Source organism: Dendrobates tinctorius, unplaced genomic scaffold (assembly GCF_039654945.1).
Source record: "Dendrobates tinctorius isolate UK_male_01 unplaced genomic scaffold, ASM3965494v1 ptg000022l, whole genome shotgun sequence".
Classification (NCBI taxonomy): domain Eukaryota; kingdom Metazoa; phylum Chordata; class Amphibia; order Anura; family Dendrobatidae; genus Dendrobates; species Dendrobates tinctorius.
Genome location: NW_027361690.1, coordinates 84,694,360 through 84,717,500, shown reverse-complemented (window position 1 = coordinate 84,717,500; position 23,141 = coordinate 84,694,360). Strand labels below are relative to the sequence as shown.

At 43.1% G+C, this 23,141-nt stretch overlaps 1 protein-coding gene across 4 annotated transcripts in view; it reads left to right on the top strand.

The window, feature by feature from the left end:
• Positions 1-23,141, top strand: part of PCSK6 (proprotein convertase subtilisin/kexin type 6) — a 346,824-nt gene that overhangs the window by 111,318 nt on the left and 212,365 nt on the right. The window lies entirely within an intron of this gene.

Genomic DNA, 23,141 nt, shown 5'->3' with positions numbered 1-23,141 from the left:
ATTCTCTGTAAACCCTAGAGATGGTTGTGCGTGAAAATCCCAGTAGATCAGCAGTTTCTGAAATTCTCAGACCAGCCCTTCTGGCACCAACAATCATGCCACGTTCAAAGGCACTCAAATCACCTTTCCTCCCCATACTGATGCTCGGTTTGAACTGCAGGAGATTGTCTTGACCATGTCTACATGCCTAAATGCACTGAGTTGCCGCCATGTGATTGGCTGATTAGAAATTAAGTCTTAACACACAGTTGGACAGGTGTACCTAATAAAGTGGCCAGTGAGTGTATATATATATGTGTGTGTGTGTGTATATATATATATATATATATTATGAATGTATGTGTGTATGTATGTATATATATATATTTTATATGTGTATATATATATATATATATATATATATATATATATATATATATATATAGTACATACATACACATATTACGGAGACACGGAAGTCCTCCCACCAGCCAGTGACCCATGTCACGTGATCATGGGTCACCGGTGGGTTGGCATTACAATCGGAGGTCTCCTGGACCTCCATGGTTGTCACTGCTGCCTGGCTGTGAACGCCACCCTGGGGTTGGCGCTCATAGCAAGTGAGGTATTCTGCTACATGCAGGTGATCTGATAATCGCCTATATGTAGCAGAACCGATCGAGTTATGGCAGCTTCTAGTGTCCCATGGAGACTATTGAAGCATGCCAAAAGTAAAAAAAGAAAAAAATTAAAAATCTAAAAAAAATACAAAAGTTCAAAGCACCCCTTTTCGCCCCATTCAAAATAAAACAATTAAACAGACATATTTGACGCGTTAGGAATTGCCCGATCTATCAATAAAAAAGGTTTCACCTGATCGGTATATGGCGTAGCGAGAACGTCAAAATACCAGAATTAAGTTATTTAGGCGCCGCAACATTGCATTAAAATTCAATAACTGGCGATCAAAAAGATCGTATCTGCACAAAAATGGTATAATTAAAAATGTCAGCTCGGCACGCAAAAAACCCTGCACCTGACCCGAGATCATACGCTACAGGTATCGGAAAATGGCGCAATTTTGTTTTTGTTTTTTTTATAAAATTTGAACTTTTCACCCCTTAGATAAAAAAGAACCTAGATATGTTTGGTGACTATGAACTCGTAATGACCTGGAGAATCATAATGGCAGGTCAGTTTGAGCATTTAGTGAACATGGTAGAAAAAAACAAAAAACAAGTGTGGGATTGCACTTCCTTTGCAATTTCACCGTACTTGGAATTTTTTTTCCGTTTTTTGTTTACAAGATATGGTGAAACTAATGGTGTCGTTCAAAAGTACAATTCGTCCCGCAAAAAACAAGCCCTCACATGGTCATATTGAGGGAAAAATAAAGTTATGGCTCTGGGAAGAGAGCATAAAAACAGAAACACGTAAACAAAAATGGACTCTCCGTTGCAAAGGGGTTAAAGAATGGAGAGGTGTGTAATTTTTATCATAGGTACACCAACTTTGAGAGACAGAATCTTAAAAAAAAAAAAAAAAAAATTACAGGAAATCATTGTATGATTTTTACATAATTTGCATTTTATTTCATGATTTAAATATTTGATACAATAAAAAAGCTTAATATTGGGTACAGAAACCTTTGTTTGGAATTACAGAAGTCAGATGTTTCCTGTAGTTTTTGACCAGGTTTGCGCACACTGCAGCAAGGATTTTGGTCCACTTCTCCATACAGAACCTCTCCAGATCTTTCAGGTTTTGGGTTTGTCACTGGGCAACATTGAGTTTTGGCTCCCTCCAAAGATTTTCTATTGGGTTCAGGTCTGTAGACTCCACTCCAGAACCTAGAAATGCTTCTTATGGAGCCACTCTTTAGTTACCCTGGCTTTGTGTTTCCGGTAATTTTCAGGCCGCAAGAACCATGCTCTTACTAACGGAAGGAGGTTGTTGGCCAAAATCTGATGAAAAATGCCTCTATGCATACTCCCTTCAATACTGTGCAGTCTTCCTTTCTCCTTTGCAGAAAAACACTCCCAAAGTATGTTTCCCCTACCATGCATCATGGTTGGGACGGTGTTCTTGTGGCTGTACTCGTCTTTCCTCCAAACATGAGTGCAGTTAATACCATGAAGATCTATTTTGGACTCATCTGACCACATAACCTTCTCCTATGCCTCCTCTGGATCATCCAGATCATTGGCAAACTTCAAACTGGACATGTGCTGGTGTTCAGGGGGGACCTTGCGTGCCCTGCAGGATTTTAATTCATTTCAAAATTCAATTTTTATTGAAAGGTTAAATAATTATCAAACACAAAAATACAACAAAAAGAATAACTAGGACAATATCAGCATCAATATATCATAGACTATACGTAGTGTGTTACTGATGGTAATGTTTGAGACTGTGGTCCCAGGTCTCTTCAGGTCATTGACCAGGTCCTCCTGTGTAGTTCTGGGCTGATTCCTGACCTTTCTCAGAATCATCCTTAACCCCCAAGGTGAGATCATGCATGAAGCCCCAGACCGAGAAAGATAGCCCGTCATCTTGTTTCTTCCATTTTCTATGCAAATTGCCTCTTCACAGAGGAAGAGGACTTGAACTCTATAGCTCCACCTGTTGGAAACCGCAATCTTCCAAGTTATCGACCCTTTAATGAGTTTTGCAATATGACTTAGGATAAAAGCCAAATCAGAATCTCAATTTGCAGACACGGTGTTTCGGGGAATTGCACCTTTTCAGTGGAAAGTACAACAACTTGGCTAGGTGAAAGGCTCTGCATGGAGGTCTAAGGGGTAACAGGGTTAAGGAAAGTAAGAGTTTGGAACTGTTGTAGAATTTATTGCAGTTTATTTTTCTACTAAGCAGTCTCTTCATATTTCTAATGTTTTTTTTTATTTTATTATGTACCAAAATGACATTTTTACACCCTCTATTTGTACTCCTCTTGCTTTAAGTTACAATATTGTGCTATCTGTACAGAATCATTCTTTGTATTGTACGTGCAGGCACCAAGGAAAATGTCAACCCATTAGGGAACCTTGATGATTTCTGACTAGTATTTTATATTGTTTGCTCCTCTCTGCACAGATCAAATCTTGAACATTTTTTTTTCCACTGGATTCTCGCCTGGCAATATTTATAGACAAAATGTGTGTAATGTAACCCAATGTGACATTTTGTTTTTCTTCGAAGGTTCATAATTTAATTAACAAAGGGTATAAAGTGTTAGTATTTTTTTTGTTCCTTTGATTATAGTTGTTTATCTAAAACCTACAAGTTGCTTAGAGAAACCTTTGGTTCTCAACTGTTGTAGAAATACAGTTACTAGTAACAATAATAATCTCTAGTGTGAACATGAAAATGCAGTGAGAAAAAGATTGGTTTTAGACCTCATTAATTTGCGATCTACATGAAATTGGAGAAGTGACGTATTGGGTATATGGTGCCTTTTTGTTGGCAGCTGAAAAAGAACTACCGTAAATCTGCATAAATTAAGAAACAAAGCATTATTACTGGTGTGGAATTACCTAGGCAGCAAATTTACAATAAAGGGAAAACTGTAGATGATTATGACATGGTAAGGGAAACTAAAACATATGGAGTATGTTTTAGTCAAGTTATGCGCTTTCTGAAAAAAACTGTTTTTTTCCATGGTACATGACGGCACCACGAGAGAGGGGATCCGCCCTACGAGGACAGGAAACCTTCAAGATAAAAGGGGGCGGCTCCTCTCTCCGCATCAGTTGGTTTCCTGTCCTCGACGGGGAACCCTCAAGATGAAAATCTCTTCGAAGATTCCGAGAAGAGGATGCCTGGGCCTGGGTCGGGTGATTAATGGCAGGCATGGGTCTGCTACACCCGACACCGGGTACCGGTAGTCGCCTCGGGGGCCATATATACCTATGTCCCCCCTGAGCGAAAGCATGGCCACAGCCGGAGGGCAGATGCCCAGGCGAAGCGGGGGACCCTTCAAGATGTCAGCGAGAGTCCAGGGAGGCCACTGGTAGTGTTCCCTCCCTGTGGACATACAGTGGCCATGCAGCCCGGGAGGCACATCGGTGCCCGGGCAGAAAGCTCCTCAGAGGCCACAGATTGTGTACCCTCCCTGTGAGCACCAGACACCGGACCCCGCAGCGGTTTTACACATACCTGCGCATAGGATGGGGTCCACCATGCAGGTAAGAGTGTCTGGGGGTCCCGAAATACAAGCGCTCACCCGGCCGGGTTCGTATGGCCGCACCGGGAGGCGCGCGCGCTGGGAGCGCGCATCATGGCCGCCGAACCGGAAGTGGTTGCGGTGACCCGGAAGTAGAGCGGCGCGCACAGCACCGCGGGGCCTGGGAGAGGCAGAAGGTGTGCACGGTCCCGGGGGGGGGGGCACGCAGAGCATGCACGCGCGCGCGCACGTCCACAGGCGCGGCAGGTGCGAGACCAATTGGTCTAAAAAAAAAAAGGGGCTATTTAAGATGGCCAGGAAAAGCGAACAGGCGTCACAGCACCAGTTTGGAGTGGAAGTGACTGCTTGCAGCCATAAGCAGCATAATGGAGAGCCCTTCGCCAGAGCATGTGCAACCGCGCCAGGAGGCAAAAGAGAGGCGGTCGTGCTCAGAGGAGAAAGCGAGGACACGCCGCAGCAGTAGTGTGAGCCACTCGGGCAGCGCACGGGCGGGTCGTCACCACAGGAAAGAGGGGTCCATAGTCTCGTTGGGAGACAGTGAAAGGACCAGCCAACCTCCAGATCCGGTACCCGTTCTATGAAGCGTCCGAGTGGTGAGTGAACTTCGAGAAAGTCCAGTAATCTAATGTCTGTTCTTTCTCCTTTTTTCCTCTCTTTCCCTCTCCTCCTCCTCCTCTTATATACATTGGCGGGGTGGAGTATAGGAGGTCCCTAAGAAATGTAGAGGGAAGTCAAAGAATAAAGAATGTGCTTTATGTAAAAGTCCCACAGAAGCAGCCTGGAACAAAAAGTTGTGCCAGGAGTGCATTAACAAAACCATAGCGGAGGAGACACCCTCATTTTTGGATAGTCTGAGGGCCATAATTCAGACAGAAGTTTCCAAATCGGTAAGAGCATTACAAACTGTAGATACAGAGAAGAAAACTAGGAGAGCAAGCCCCTCAGGGGTCTCTCAACAAGACTCTACAGAGTCAGAGGATGACTCAAATAAGTCTCAGTATTCAGGAAGTAGCTCGGACGGGGAAGATACGTTTCCAGTAGAAACTACGGATGAACTCATTAGAGCAGTCAGATCTACCATGGGGCTAGTAGAAGAGCAGACAAAAAAGACAGCCCAAGATCTCATGTTCAGTGGACTGCAAAAGAAAAAACGTAAGACCTTCCCTGTTAACGAGCAACTAAAAGCACTAATAAAGCGCGAATGGGAAAAGCCAGAAAGGAAGTCCCAGATAACGAATTCCCTAAAGAGGAGATACCCCTTTGAGGAAGAGGCATCCTCATCCTGGGATAGGACCCCTAAGATTGATGTGGCGATATCAAAGGTCGCCAGAAAATCTTCCCTACCCTTTGAGGACCTGGGGTTCCTAAAAGAGCCGCTGGACCGAAAGGCAGACAATTGCCTTAAAGCAGCCTGGGAAACCTCGGCTGGTGCACTAAGACCCGCCATCGCAGCCACTTGTGTGGCTAGGTCCCTAAAGATATGGACAGACAACTTGGAGGATCAATTAGAACAAGGAGTTCCCAGAGACACGATTCTGGAATCATTACCAGCTATTAGAGCGGCGGCGGGCTTTCTCGCAGAGGCGTCAGCAGATTCGGCCAGACTAGCGTCAAAGTCAGCAGCCTTAACAAATGTAGGACGACGTGCGGTATGGCTCAAATGCTGGCCGGGGGACACACAGGCAAAACTGAAACTTTGCTCTCTACCATGTGAGGGAAATTTCTTATTCGGTCCAGCACTGGATGAAGTATTAGAAAAAGCGAGTGACACAAAAAAGAATTTTCCGAAACAACCATTTCAGGCCTTTCGACGCTCCTTTCAGAGGGGCCCAAAATTTAGAAGGCAACAATTCAAAGACCGTGACAGAAATAATTCTGACAGACGATACAGAGGAGGGAGAGGCTTCTATTTTAGTAAGCTCCCTAAAGAAGCCAAAAAACCCGCCCAGTGACGGTCCCTCTCAGGTGGGGGGAAGGCTCTCTCACTTCCTCCCAGCCTGGGAAAGGATCTCATCCAGTACCTGGATCCGACAGATAGTAGGGTCAGGTCTGGAGTTAAAGTTCCACCACTGGCCACCACGAAAGTTCATTCAAACTCCGGTACAATCATCCCAAGAAAGACAAAAGAGTTTGGAGGGGGAGGTGTTATCGCTTATACAAAAACTCGTACTGGAAGAAGTTCCAGAAGGGGAAAAGAAGGAAGGCTTTTACTCCCCCCTATTTCTGATAAAGAAACCAGACGATTCCTGGAGGACGATTGTAAATCTGAAAGGCCTCAACAAATATCTAGTAGTCCCATCGTTCAAGATGGAGACGATAAGATCTACAGTGAAACTCCTCTTCCCTCGGTGTTACATGTCGGTCCTAGATCTCAAGGACGCTTACTATCATGTCCCGATCCGGCAGCAAGACCGCAAATATCTGAGTGGCAGTCCAGATAAACTCTCAGTGGCATCATTTTCAATACAAGGCTCTACCCTTTGGGGTAGCAACGGCCCCCCGGGTCTTTACGAAGTTAATTGCGGCGGTCACGGCACATCTCAGAGAAAAAAATGCTCTAGTAATACCATATCTGGACGACTTCTTGATAGTGGGGAAAGATTTCGCTCACTGTCCGGAACAAGTCAAGACAGTGATAGAGACTCTTCAGACCCTGGGTTGGCAACTGAACTTCAAAAAATCCAGGTTGGAGCCAACGATGGTCCAGAATTTTTTGGGCCTAACAATAGACTCGGTAATACAGGAGTGTCGCCTCCCAGAGGGAAAAGAAGAGAAAATCAAAAACCTAATCAGAGCAACATTAAGAAAGCCAACAATGACTCTGAGGAAATCCATGTCAGTGCTGGGGTCCCTAACCTCCTGCATACCAGCGGTAAAATGGGCACAATTTCACACAAGGGAACTTCAGTGGTGTGTGTTACAAAGCGATCTGACGCTTCAGGGGCAGTTAGAACAGAAGCTCACCATCCCGGTTCCTGTACTCCAGTCGCTAAAGTGGTGGTTACAGATAGAGTCCGCTCCGAGGGGAGTACCCTGGACATATGCAGCCTCCAGAGTAGTCACGACAGATGCCAGTCCCTGGGGCTGGGGAGCCCATCTAGACACCCTGTGGCTCCAAGACCCTTGGGCGCAGGGGGAAAAAGATCTATCCTCAAACGAGTGGGAACTACTAGCCATCGAAAGAGTGCTGGAAGGATTGCTAACACACCTAAGAGGACATCATGTGAAAGTCCTATCAGACAATCGTACAGCGGTTGCATACGTGAACCATCAAGGAGGCACTCGTTCTCGGTCATTGATGGAAATAGCAAAAAGAATCCTGACTCTGGCGGAACATCAGTTCCTTTCATTATCGGCCCTGCATATTCGAGGCGTGGACAACCTGAAGGCAGACTTTCTGAGCAGGAACCACTTAAAACAAGGAGAATGGTGCCTAAAAGAGTCCATTTTTCAGCAAATTGTGCAGAGGTGGGGAAAACCCATAATAGATCTCTTCGCCTCAAAAACCAACAGAAAAGTTCAAAAATTCTGCTCCCTAAGACCAGCAGACATGCCACTGGCGGTAGACACCTTCAGAATAAAATGGACATCAGGTCTCCTGTACGCATTCCCTCCGATATGCCTCATTCCATTAGTCCTGAAAAAGATCAGGGAGGACCAAGCCAGAGTAATTATGATAGCTCCCTTTTGGCCGAAAAAGGCCTGAGGTTGATGTCAGTGACAGACCCATGGGTGCTCCCAGAGGATCACGACCTCCTAACACAGGGTCCCTTCAATCACCCTCCGAATTCCAGGCTGCATTTGACAGCCTGGAATTTGAAAGGTCACTGTTAGAGAAGAAGGGGTTTTCAGTAAGATTGATTTCCACCCTAATCAGTAGCAGAAAGCCAGTGACCACAAAAATATATGGGAGGATATGGAGGAAATTTTTGTCCACCTCAGGCCCAATACAGGAGGGGGAAGTACCTGTGAGAGCAGTACTAGAATTCCTACAAAAGGGGTTGGACCTGGGCTTAGCGGTCAGCACCCTGAAAGTACACGTTTCAGCCCTGGCAGCATTATTCAACTATGACCTGGCAAGCGATAGATGGGTTGCCAGATTTATCCGGGCCTGTGCTAGAGCTGACTCTGTCCCATCTCCTAAACCTCCTCCCTGGGATCTAAATTTAGTCCTATCATCCCTAACGGAAAGTCCGTTCGAGCCGATAAACGCAACATCAGATAAAGTGTTAACTTTAAAAACAGCCTTGTTAGTGGCGCTCACATCGGCATGTAGGGTTGGGGACTTACATGCACTAGCAGCAGATCCACCATACACTCAGATTATGGAGGATAGAGTCGTGTTGAGATTAGATCCAGCATACCTCCCTAAGGTAGTGTCGAGATTCCACAGAGCTCAGGAAATAACCTTGCCCTCCTTTTGTCCTAACCCCGGTAACAAAAAAGAAGAGAGATTACATTGCTTATACGTTAGGAGATGTATCCTACAGTATTTAGAGGTGACAAAACCATGGAGGAAACAGAGGGCCTTATTTGTCTCATATCAGGGGGCAAGGAAAGGCCTTAAAGCCTCTAAGCAAACTATAGCTAGATGGGTGAGAGAGGCCATCATACTAGCATATAGTAGTGCAGGTAGGACTGTTCCAGAGGGCCTAAAAGCCCACTCCACGAGGGCCATGGCAACATCCTGGGCAGAGAAAGCGGACGCCTCCATCGACCAAATCTGTAAGGCGGCCACTTGGTCCTCTCCATCTACCTTTTTCAGACATTACAGATTAGACCTATCTGCTACCTCTGATCTCACATTTGGGAGAAGAGTGTTACAGGCAGTGATCCCCCCCCCTAAAAGAGAATACAAATCTCTGTAACTCTCTCGTGGTGCCGTCATGTACCATGGAAAAACACGGGTATTACATACCTGGTAATGTGTTTTTTCATGAGACATGACGGCACCCTTATATTCCCGCCCTATTTGATCACGTCATTAGCTGGGTGTTTGGTTAGTATTATACACTCCCTTGGTGTTGGAAATTTAGCAGTGTAAAATAGGTATTATTTATGTGTGCACTAACCTGCGGAGTTCCTCTCGTGCTCTGTAAAACAACTGATGCGGAGAGAGGAGCCGCCCCCTTTTATCTTGAAGGTTTCCTGTCCTCGTAGGGCGGATCCCCTCTCTCGTGGTGCCGTCATGTCTCATGAAAAAACACATTACCAGGTATGTAATACCCGTGTTTCTCGTACAATAGCAATAGCTGCAGCTTTGCTGGAGGCACTGTGGAGCAGGCAGCCGATGGTTTGTGTGCACTCTGTATTGCATGACCTCTCAGTTGTCTTGTTAGTGTCAGATCTTTCCTGTATCCTTCATGTTGTTGATGATGGAGATGATGGTTATTGTATATATCTAAATGTAGCAATGTTACTTGTCCCATAATGTTTGCGTGTTAATGATTCTGCTGAAATCTGGAAGATGATTAACGCTGGAATTGTTGGGATCTAATTTACTTGTCTGGGGTAGTAAGTTCCAAAGAATAGGTGCAGCTTTGGAGAAGTCCAGCAGACAGAAATTAGAGAATGTAATAACGAGGAATGAGTAATTGTATGTCTAAGGCCACGTTCACATCAGTATTTTGTTTTTTCTTTTACAGTACATCAGTATTTGTAAGCCAAAACCAGGAGTGGAACAACCAGAGGAAATGTATATTAGAAACACGCCACCACTTCTGCATTCTTCTCCCACTCCTGGTTTTAGCTTACAAATACTGATATGACCAATACTGACCAAAATACTGCTGTAGTACATAGTCTTAAGCTACATAAAGTAGATTCTTACGAATAATGACTGAATTAAGATATGGAAGCTCTTTGGAATGGTTTGTAGACTACTTAAGTGTAATTTATTCTAAGTAAATTGCCTTTGATACTGAGTTGTAGTAACCATCTTAAAAACATTCACATTTCTGTGGTATAGCATTAAAATTATATATTTTTTAATCCTTGTACAACTACAGAAATGTATTGTTTCAGCAGTGTTGTTCTCAGATTGTAATTACCATATTTTTTGGACTATAAAACGCACTGGACCATAATTCGCACCTAGATTTTGGAGAAGGAAATTGGGGCAAAAAATTAAGCATAAAAAGTGGTAAATTCTGTACACAATGGCCCCTATCCTGGTATATATGGTCCTGTCATCCGCATCTTGAAACATATGGCCCCCTCATCCTTACCCTGGTATGCATGGCCCCTCATCCCTATTTTGGTATGCAAGAAACCCTAATCCCTATCCTGGTATACATGGCCACATCATCTCTATAGTGGTATGCATGCCCCTCATCCATATCCTGATGTGCAGTGCTGTGGAGTCGGTAAGCCAAACCTTACACCGACTCCCACATATATTGCTTATATTTAAGTGAAAAATGTATTGTAGTACAATGTGAACATCAGACATTTAATCATTTTTATGATACAATAATCAAGATATTTAGATAGAACATAATATATTTATTGGAATACAACTTTAGAACACAAGAAACTAATAAATTGTAAAGGTAATACACTATGTAATATCGATTACATATATATTGTATATGTGTATATGTTATGGTGTAGTAACCACTGAGTCCACTAGGGGGCGCTGTGTGGATGTCCCAGGAGAAAGGATGAATGGCAGAATACGGAATGGCTGTTATGTATCCCAAAGTGGGTGGCTTTGGGATGGAGACTTGTGGTGTTCAGCAATGATATTGCTGAGGTGTTGTTTCAATGTGTAAGGGAGAAGTCTCCAGGTAACTAGAGAGATGGGCGGGCCTGGTTACCTACAAACCCACCCAGGGGGTGTGTTTAAAGCACTGTTGGAAAGATTGTGTAAATGCTTGAAGGACCTGTGATAAGGTCAGTCATGTGACCCGGTGGGCGTGGCTATGAACCATATAATGTGACCAGGGTAGGTCACAGGGGGTGAATGCTTCGACCCGGTTGGTCCAGTGTGGAAGGTCACGCTGAGATGGGGCTTCATGCCTGACAGCACGTGTAGACGCTGTGAGTAATGGCTGCAAGTGCCTGAGAGTTCCCTGGAGGGAATGAATGTCTGCAGTATGGAGAAGCAGCCATGAGAGAACCCTAACGGGGTGAGATATAACTGTGAGGCTGAAAAGCCTGCGCATTGGACATTGTACAACCTGTGTGAACACAGGGTATACAGAGTGAAGCTATAATGGACGCTCTGCTGTTTATATGCTCCTGCATATTGCTTTGGTTTATGATGATGAATAAACCTCATGGACTATACTGCTTTATGAAAACCGTGCTGGATCTGGTTTTGTGGCAGCCAAGCGAGAATCCCCTAACTGAATGACAGCGCTACCTCACAATGTGTGTGATAGATAGATAGATATCTATTTCACTATGTAATAAACTATGTAAGTGGCAAAAAACCGTTTTCAACAAAAACATACTAAATAACATTTGTGCAGTCTATGAATTTGTTCTAAGAGATATAATTGCCTCCATCAGATCCTCCTTCATAGATGACCTCAAATCTGACCTAATAATTTTAAGGCTAGAGAACAAACTCTCTAACTTGGGTTGGAGGCAAAGCCGTAACCACTTGGGCAACATCTCTAACAATTTCCGGGTATGAAGGAATTGCCTCATGCACAGCCAGTTTTGATGAACGGTTGAATTTTCAAGTGAAACATTTTGCTGAAATATGGTCAATCTGCTGCTATAGGAGACGGAGTGAAGTCTTTTTCCTTGCGGCAACGCTTTGCCTGCTCCATGTCATCCAAATACTTGTCAAAGTCAAACGTCTCATCTGATGAGGATGAAGATATGGCAGCAGTAGTACTGTCAGGACCCAAGTCCTCTTGCGCCTTAGGCCACTCATCCTAACTGCTACCTCAGTCAGAGCTTCTTTTCCTTTAGTAAGCTGTTGATCATCAAGCAGTATGCGATGACTTGGGTCCACATAAACAGCTGCCAGAAAATTTTTATTTTACAATAGCTGTGTCTCTCTCCGTTTCATTAAAGCAGCAATGCCATCTGCGATTAAACCTCTTCTTTGGGACAGGGAAAATAGCAAGTTCTTCCACTCCCTTATGAAAATGCCAGGAGGTAAATCCTCAGTTTGAAATTTTTTAGTCGCGGTAATTGGATGATTAAGCAATTCCTTCAATTCAGCCACCTGTGTCCATTGACCTTCATTTAGGGTTACCTGAGGGTTCGCCATATCTATAAGAAACGGTTTTAGTTCAAGCAATCGCTCAATCAGTAAATGAGTGCTGCTCCACTGAGTGGCTTGATCGACAATTGCCCCTTTCCCAGCACGTCTCCAAGATGGAATCAATTTTAGGGGTTCTGGCGGCAATAACCAATTTCCTCACTTTTCCAATCAGATTTCCAGCATTTCCCTCTTGCAGACTATCTCTTATTGCCAGCTGCAGCGTGTGCACAACTTTCTCCATCTCGGAATCCGATCCTGTGCAGGGCAGGCACCCCTCCCCCTCCTCTCTGGTGAAGACGGCAGAAGACAGGACAGAGGAGGGGAGATTGCCCCCTGCAATCTGGAGCCGCTGCAGTACGGGAGCAATGCAGCATGCAAGTGAGTTTTGATAGGTGCATGCCCCTGCTTCTAGGGGTGGCAGCTGCCCCCCCACCCCTCGCTGGCTACGGCCATGATTCACGGTGTTTTTGCAGATCCGTTTTTTTGCAGTAAAATGCAGTGACTCTGGGCAACCCAGCAAAGTCAGTGGGTTTCAAGATATGACATTCAGACACATTGTTTTGTGAGGATCCGCTTTTGGGCTGAATGAGCATGTCAGTTTGTGTGGTGTTTCTCTAATCTGCTTTTGCTATTGAAAACATCTATGAGCTCAAAAACCTTTCAGGTGATGCATTTTTTTAAAAAGCTCATCTGCTTTTGCAGCTGAAAAATGTATCCTCAAAAAACTCAGCAAAAACGCTGTGTGAATGTAGCCTTAGATCAGGAATAGAACAGCCATTTATAGGACATTTCATAACTTTCCCAAATTCCTATGAAAAAATATTCAGCACATTCTGCATTGAACTACTGTACCCAATTTATTATATATTTTCGGATTCGTTCCATTTTATACCGACTCCGACTCCACCAAAATGAGCTCCGACTCCACAGCTCTGCTGATGTGCATGGTCCCCTCATCCCTATCCTGGTGTGCATGGTCCCCTCATCCCTATCCTGGTGTGCATGGTCCCCTCATCCCTATCCTGGTAGGAATGGTCCCCCTCATCCCTATTCACACAGGAATGATCACCCTCATCCCTATCCTAGTATGCAGGGCCCCCATCATGTCTTAGTGTGCATGGCCCCCATCCTTATCCTGGTATGCAGGACCCCCATTTCATCCTAGTATGCATGGCCCATCCCTATTCTGGTATGATTGGCCCCCACCCCCATCTTGCTATGCATGGCCACATCAGAAAACATTAAAAAAAACAAACGAGCTAACAAAAAAAACATTACTTACCTTCCCGGCGCTACCTCGCAGCGTCCTGCTCCGTTGCCAGAAGCTGCTTTATGCTTGTAAGCAGCGCATGGCAGTGATGAGAAATGAATATTCGCCTCTATGGGCATGGAGAGAGGTGAATATTTCTCTTAAGTAGCGGCGCACGGGCCCGCCGGCAGCAGCAGGAAGCTGGCAGCTGACACTGTGCGTGCTACTGAAGTACAGTGAATGCTCACTGCTCTCTGTGCGCACAGTCCCGGCGTACAGAGCAGTGAGTATTCCAGCAGCTGCTCTTCGGCTTGCAAGCAGTACATGATGTCCCTGCCATGCGCTGCTTACAAGCATAAAGCAGCTGCTGGCACTGGAGCAGGACGCTGCGAGGAAGCTCCAGGAAGGTAAGTTTAATGTGTGTGTGGTTTTTTTTTTTTTTTTTTTTTTTTTTCTGTTTTCAGATGGGGTCATGCATACCAGGATGGGGGTGGGGGCCAATCATAAGGATGGGGCCATGCATACCATGCCCATGGTTTGGGGCTAATCATGCCAAGATGATATTAAAGAGAAATGAATATGCATTGCCCTCCACAACCATGAGCGTGGAATGCAGTGAATATTGATTTCTCTTTAGCAGCGGGTACTGGAGTTAGCTGCAGCTGCTGGCTCCAGCCTCTGACCCACGGCTCTGCCGATGCTCCCCCACCTCCGCATCACAGCCAGAGCCGGGACAACAAGATGCACCTCCCATTTTCCTCCTCATTTTTGGAGGAAAAAAGTGCGTCTTATAGTCCGAAAAATACGGTACTTCAGGCCATTTCCATTTTTAGAGACTATGGTTAACTGGCTTTGTATATTTACCCTAACTTGTTTTGGTGGGTGGTAATCTGGAAAACATTGCAGAAACCAGGAAGAACATGGGGAGAACGTACAGACGCTCTGAAGAGGTGGAACTAATATTGCCCTCAAAATGTGTTAATTTCATGGTGATTGGATTCATCAAGGTCATGTACACATTCTTGAAAAATTCTTGTCCATGTTGACTGCATACAAATGTTGCAAACGTTTTGTCTTTAAGCATCTAATATTTCTTTTTAATATTGGTAATAAATACTTTGGGTTGTATAATCACTTTAGCCTTAAGACTGAGCTGTAAAAAGCTAAAATATTCCATGCACTCATGTGTATGTGCTTTACCTGCTTGGGGTGTGTTTCGCAGACACTTGGTCTTCTGAGACATGTTGCAATCTAAGACTAAGTTGATGTTTGGTAAGCTCCTTATTAGTATCTTGACTTTGGTGCAGCAGACGGGAGTCATTTACTGGAAGATCCTTCCTTTGACCACAGTTAAAGGGGCTCTAGTAGATTATACAAATAAAGCTCAAATAACAAACCTAGACGTGTTGTAATTTCCTAGTTCTGTTATTGGAGGTGTATTTATGTATTCTTGTAGAACTCCTTAAACCCTTGCTCTTGGGACTTTCACGGTAAACTTCTGGCAGTGGGCATCCAATAAAAAGCTGCATCTGCTGTCAGCGATAAACTAATAAAAAATTGTTTTAGCCTTGTAAATGCGTGAACAGCTGATTCGGAGGCAGTGGGGTTATCATTTAAAATGTTTTTATTAAAAAAAACCTTCCACAAAGTTTTGGTCCACTAAACCACCATATCATTATGCAGCAAGGTGTTAAGGTGTCCATGTTTAAACCAGACATTCCAACATTTGGTAGTAAGATCTTGAGGTAATCAATACAGTATGTGTATGGACTGTTGCTACAGCGGCATCATGCACATTACATAGAGCTCTGGACTGTACACCTTGCTTCACTGTGCATGCCCAAATCCTAGTGATGGGTTCCTTCTAAAGGGAGAACCACTATCTTTAAGTTCTTCTACAGCATAGATATTGGAGGAGCTCAATGTGACTTAATGTGTCCAAAGTTTTGTTTTTTTTTGTTATAAATAACTGATATGAAATCAGGTTTTTTTTCAAATTTAAGTTTCTAATTCATCATTTGCTCTTTTGTTTTGGGCCTTTTTGTTTTTATTTCTAAAGAGGACCTTCCACTTGTTTTTTTTTTTAACTTTAAAATGGACACTTTACCACCACACCACTTCTGAAAATAATCTGTATAAAAAGGACAGACTCAAACTTCTTAAATATATAATAAATTGGGTTCAGTAGTACAATGCAGGATCTGCTGTGTTTTCATAAGAATTTGCAAAAGTTATGAATTGTCCTATGTCTGTTTTGTTCCGGATCGAAGGATCTGGTCTTGTAGATGAGATGAATCTGTGCTGTACTTTATGTACTTTATGTACATGCTCCTTAGTGACCAGGGCTGTGGAGTCCGGAGTCTGAGTCAGAAGTTTGGCTAACCAGCTCTTCAGCCCTGATTTACAGATGTTCCACGGATTCTTGAACAGTTTTTTTCTCTGTGTCCATCTGTTCTAAAGTTATGCCTTATGGTAATAAAGATTTAAATTTTCCCTTTGACCAATTGAGCACATACCACAGAGCTTCTGCCATATGGGAGAAAATGCAAACACCCATAGAGAAGTATGTGGTATACGCTTAGTTTATTGAATTGAAAACGTGCATTTTTATTAATAAAGGCCATAAATTTGGAACAGAAGCACAGAAAAAAATGTTCCAGAATCCGTTCAACAGCAACAATTGGAGGAAGCACTTGATTTAATGAAAACATCCAGTATTTTAAAAGGTCTTTTGGGTATGTGCACACAGTCTTTCAAGCGGATTCCGCTTCGAATCCGGCTAAAATAGGCCCAAAAGCTCCACAGTAAGGCTGTGTGCCCACGTTGCTTTTTTTTTTAAGCGTTTCCGCAGCGCTTTTAGACGCGCGTTTCTGCCGCGGGAAACGCTTAAGAAAAGCATCCCATGGAAACATAATTGAATCCGCACATGTGCTAATGGTGCGTTTTTTTCCGCTGCGGAAACACTTAGCAGAAAAAAAACACAGCATGTTCATTAACTTTGCGGAAACGCGTGCGTTTCCGCATACATACAATTGTATAGCAAAAAACGCTTAAACGCATGCTAAAACGCTTAACAAAAGCATCAAAAAACGATTACAAGTGCTTCATAAAACGCATGCATTTTCCCAGGAAGAGGGTGTGCGTTTCTGCTCAGGAATTTTCTGCTTCAAAAGCGCAACATGGGCACATAGCCTCAATGAACATGATGCACAGGAATATCAAAACAATATTGCTGTGTACATGTTCAGTCATGTCATTACCTGCTAAAGAGTTCGATAACCCTGAATCAGTTGTGATATTCTTAATCCTCGGGAAGCTGCCGAGCTGCACGCTTTCTACATTTGAAAGTATAACGTAAAAGATGACAGCAGTGGAGACACCTCAAGAGCAACAGTAAAGCTGTCTGATTAAAGCAACTACCAGTATTTTCCTGAAATTGCTTTGACTGGGAAAACTTGGTGGCTGCGCCAGCATCTAATAGGTGCTGTATGCACATAGGCTGTAGTCATTTTTTTTTCCTCATCTATCTTTATGCTCTGGAGGGTTTTGTTCCAAATCCATCAAAATGGTACACTTTCATGGGTTTGGTGCAATGCAGAGATTCCTTTTTTGATCTCTTGCTTTATTTGCCCCATTTTCAGTAAAATGTGAAAAACAAGAAGGGGCAACTCTATACATCGGGATCAACCTTGAGCATACTGAGAATGATAGAAGAAGAATGAAGTATGCCAAACCAAGGAATCGCTTATAAATAATGTATTTAAACTTTTGGGTGACATTCACACATTCAGTATTTGATCTGTAATTTACCACAGTATTTGTAGGTCAAAACCAGAAGTCTGTAGAAAATGCAATAGTGGTGACGTGTTGCTATTATACTTTTCCTCTGACTGTTCCTCTCTTGGTTTTGGCTTACAAATGCTGAAGTAAAATACTGATGAAGACACGGGGGGGGATGGGGGTTGCAAGCACCCCGGTCCACTGGCCAAAACCGCATGGACAGAGTATCATCCGACCGAACGCCAGCACACCTATTAACGTGGCCATAATGCTACTCAGACAACACAGGTTGAGGGTAAAACTATATGGCAAAGCTTTTATTGAACCGCAAAACAGGCGGATAAAACCTTGAACAGTCCCAGAAAATCACCCCAAGATTGTGCACATTAGAGTCTCACCCTTCTGCTGACTCGCCAGGATAATGGCAGCTGTTACTTCAGAGCTCCCAGGGTCTACTACCCCACCTGAGGCACACATACAGAAAGAAGATAACGACAAGCTTAGGAAGATGACATTCCACTGAGGTACAAGGCCAGTTGACCCGAGGGTCACAACCTGGCTTCTCCAGATCAATGGTTCAACAATGGTCAGTAGAGCAGATCTGTAGTCTTCCTACCAGGTCCTCTAGGTTGTTTCCTGTAGAATGATGGATCTGTGTCCCTCGTGATGGAGCCCTGATGTATTGGCAGCAGTCCTGTAGGGTACCCTGGATGCCTAGGCAGAATCTCTGGCTATCTGTCTCCTTCTATAGAGGCAGGTAGCCTCTTTTTATAATTAACAAGTGTCCTTCATTCAGTATTGACATAAAGGATAAGATTGGAGATGAGATCAAGTAGTAACATAGTAACATAGTTATTAAGTTTGAAGGGAGACTTTAAGTCCATCTAGTTCAACCCATATCCTGTCCTAGCCTGCGCTAACATGTTGATCCAGAGGAAGGCAAAAAAAACCCATGTGGCAAACAGTGGGCTTCACATTGGGGAAAAAATTCCTTCCCGACTCCACATACGGCAATCAGACTAGCTCCCTGGATCAACGCAATGTTAAGGAAACTAGTGTATATACCCTGTAATATTATACTTTTCAAGAAAGGCATCCAGGCCCTTCTTAAATTTTAGTAGGGAATCACTCATTACAACATCATATGACAGAGAGTTCCATAGTCTCACTGCTCTTACAGTAAAGAATCCGCGTCTGTGAGTATGCTTAAACCTTCTTTCCTCCAGACGTAGAGGATGCCCCCTTGTCCCCGTCACAGGTCTAAGAGTAAAAAGATCATTAGAAAGGTCTTTGTAATGTCCCCACATATATTTATACATTGTAATAAGATCACCCCTAAGCCTTCGATTCTCCAAACTAAATAACCCCAAGTGTAATAACCTGTCTTGGTATTGCAGACCCCCTAGTTCCCTAATAACCTTGGTCACTCTTCTCTGCACCCACTCCAGTTCAGCTATGTCTTTCTTATACACCGGAGACCAGAACTGTACACAGTATTCTAAGTGTGGTCGCATTCTTGACTTATATAGAGGTAAAATTATATTCTCCTCATGAGCATCTATGCCTCTTTTAATGCATCCCATTGTTTTATTTGCCTTTGCAGCAGCTGCCTGACACTGGCCACTAAATGTGAGTTTGTCGTCCACCCATACACCCAGGTCTTTTTCAGTGACAGTTTTGCCCAGTGTTTTACAATTAAGCACATAATTATACATCTTATGCGTTCTACCCAAGTCCATGACCTTACATTTATCCCCATTAAAGCTCATTTGCCATTTATCAGCCCAAGCTTCTAGTTTACATAAATCCTCCTGTAATATAAAATTGTCCTCCTCTGTATTGATTACCCTGCAGAGTTTAGTGTCATCTGCAAATATTGAAATTATACTCTCTATGCCCCCTACAAGGTCATTAATAAATGTTAAAAAGAAGCGGGCCCAAAACTGACCCCTGTGGTACCCCACTGCTAACCGTGACCCAGTCCAAGTGTGCTCCATTAATAAGCACCCTTTGTTTCCTATCCCTGAGCTAGCTCTTAACCCACCTACACATATTTTCCCCATATCCCCATTGTTCTCATTTTATGTATCAACCTTTTGCGTGGCACCGTATCAAAAGCTTTTGAAAAGTCCATGTACACCACGTCCACTGCATTCCCTTGGTCCAGTCCGGAACTTACCTCTTCATAAAAGCTTCTCAGATTAGTCTGACAGGAACGATCCCTTGTAAACTCATGTTGATATTAGGTCATGAGGTTATTCTTCTCCAGATACTCCAGTATAGTATCTCTTAGAAAACCCTCCAGGATTTTACCCACAGTTGAGGTTAAACTTACTGGCCTATAATTTCCGAGTTCAGTTTTTGTCCCCTTTTTGAATATTGGCACCACATTTGCTATACGCCAGTCCTGTGGTACAGACCCTGTTATTATGGAATTTTTAAAGATTAAAAATAATGGTCTATCTATGACTGTGCTTAATTCCTGCAGTACTCGGGGGTGTATCCCATCCGGGCCCGGGGATTTGTCAATTTTAGTGATTTTTAGATGCCGCCGTACTTCCTGCTGGGTTAAGCAGGTGACATTTAATGGAGAATTTTTATCCCTGATCATGTTATCCGTCATGGAATTTTCTTGTGTAAATACTGTTGAAAAAGTCATTTCGCATATTGGCTTTTTCCTCATCCTCATCGACCATTTCACCCAGACTATTTTTAAGGGGACCAACACTATCATTTTTTAGTTTCTTACTATTTATGTAGTTAAATAATATTTTGGGATTATTTTTACTTTCTCTGGCAATGAGTCTCTGTCTCAATCTTTGCTATTTTGATTTGCTTTTTACAGAATTTATTTAATCTTCTGTATTTAGTTAATGCCTCATCACTACCTACTTGCTTTAATTCTCTAAATGCTTTATTTTTATCTCTTATTGTGCCCCTTACAGCTCTATTTAGCCATAGTGGTTTCCTCCTATTTCTCGCATGTTTATTCCCATACGGTATATATTGTGCACAGGTCGTATTCAGGATGCTAATAAACGTCTCCCATTTTCTTTGTGTATTTTTATGTCTCAGGATATCGTCCCAGTTAATTGCACCAAGATCATCTCTCATCCGTTGCTTTCCTGAAGTTGTGTCCTTATAACACCTCTACTACACATCTTATTAAAGGATACATGAAAACGTATTAATTGGTGATCACTATTACCCAAGTGACCCCCAACCCTTACATTTGATATGCGGTCTGGCCTATTGGTTAATATTAGGTCTAGCATTGCCCCCCCTCTTGTTAGGTCCTGAACCAGTTGTGAAAGGTAATTGTCTCTCATAGTTGTCAAAAACCTATTACCTTTGCTGGAACTACAGGTTTCGGTTCCCCAATGTATTTCAGGGTAGTTGAACACCCCAATAATAATGACTTCTTGAGTCGCTGCTTCATCTATTTGCTTTATGAGGATATTCTCTGTTGCTTCCATTATTTTTGGAGACTTATAACAAACCCCTATCAGTAATTTATTATTTTTCCCCCCTCCCTCTACCCTATATCTAGAATTACTTGATTATTTATTTAATCTATTTGCATAGTTTTTTCTCCTGTTTTCGAAATCTCCAAACTAGCTGTTCCAACAAAATGCATAATTAGTATCAGTAAACATCACTAGTCATCAAGGATAAGAGCATAATGTTATATGAAATGTCAATATTACAGGCTTACACAATAAAAGGTCGAGTGTTCGTTGCCCCTCCCCCCAAAGTGTCTCCACACCCACAATAGAGCAAAAGTCTACACTAGTCTAATATAATGAGAATACACAAGATACTGCTGTTGGAAGAAGCCTGACGGTGTATATTTGTTTATACACAATTTTATATTGCTTGGCTTTCTTTTATAACTAATGTATTATATCGTGGAGATCAAGATAAGGTCTGGAAGAACAAGCAAAATTTGTTTGATAGCTGCTCGTAGGATTGCTATAGGGGCAATTAAGAAGCCCCGCTTGACTGCAAAAGACTTTCAAAAAGATGTAGTGTGCTCTGGAGTTGTGGTACATTGTTGTACTGTTCAGAGACACCTGGACAAATATGGTCTTCATGGAAGAGTCGTCAGAAAAAACCTCCCCTCCCATAAAATTCAGTGTCAGAAGTATGAAAAAAACTCTAAACAAGCCTGATGCGTTTTAGAAACAAGTACTGTGGACCGATGAGGTTAAAATACAACTCTTTGGCCACAATGATCAAAGGTATGTCTGGAGAAAAAAGTGCACATAATTACAGGAAAAGAACATCTCTCCAATCATTAAGGCTTGGGGTGGATCAATCAAGCTTTGGGTTTTTTTCAGCCAATGGCACAGGTAACATTTCAAGAGTAGAAGGAAGAGTGGATTTAATGTAATTTCAACATATTCTTGATGCAAACGTAACACCATGTGTAAAAAAAATATAACACAAAAAAAAAACCCTGAAGTTTAAAAGAGTATGGCTTCTACAAATGGATAGTGATCTTACACGCTTCAAAATTCACAATTGACTACCTCTAAAAGGCACAAACTGAAGGTTTTACAATGGCCTTCACAGTCCCATAATCTGAACATCATTGAAAATATGTGGCTAGACCTCAAAATAGCAGTGTTTTCAAAAGGACCCAGGAATCTCACAGAACTGGAGAATTTTCCAAGAAAGAATAGATGAAAATCCCTCAAACAAGAATTGACTCTTGTCTGGCTACAGGAAGTGTTAACAAACTATATTTGCCAAAGGGAATGTTACTAAGTACTAACTATGTAGGGTGCCCAAACTTTTCCATTGGCCCATTTTTCCTTTTCATAACTTTTAAAATGAATAAGGTGAAAATATAGATAGGTAGAGAGAGATAGAGATGTATTTAATTTGCATAAAATACATAGGAAATGTGTCGTCTTTAACTTTAGGCCTTTTAGAGGTAATTTCATCTTCAGTTTACGTAACTGTTCACAAGAACAGTAAATTTTAACCAGGGGTACCCAAACATTTACATTCCACTGTACAGTATATGGATCTAGAACTAGATTGAGCTCTTATGGGAGAGAATCCCTTGAGGAGGTAAAAAGGATTCTAGTACTACCGACAGTGTCTAGGTACATTGGTCTGGCCACTAGAGTTGAGCGATACCGTCCGATACTTCAAAGTATCGTATCGGATGGTATCGGCCGATCTTTAAAAAAAGTATCGGTATCGCCGATTCCGATACCGGAAGTCCCATTCAAGTCTATGGGACTTCCGGTATCGGAATAAGAAAAACCCTTTCCTGCCCTTGTACAGCCTCTCTGGGGTCTGTACGGGCCTTTCGGGGGGCTGTGCCGGCCTGCCAGGGGGTCTGTGCAGGCTCCGGTGGTCTGTGCCGGCCTGCCGGTGGTCTGTGCAGGCTCCGGGGGGCTGTGCCGGCCTGCCGGGGGGCTGTGCCGGCCTGCCGGGGGGCTGTGCCGGCCTGCCGGGGGGCTGTGCAGGCTCCGGGGGTCTGTGCAGGCATCGTCCGATGCGACTACAAGTCCCATCGGGCGATGCCTGCTACCATGACAGTGATTGACACATTAGCCAATGATGGGACAGTAGTAGTCCCATCATCCGGCTAATGTGTTAAATGTAAAAAAAAAAAAAAAAAAAAAAAAATTACATGCTACATACATACAACATGCATACTACATACATGCTACATTCATACTACATACATGCTACATACATACTAC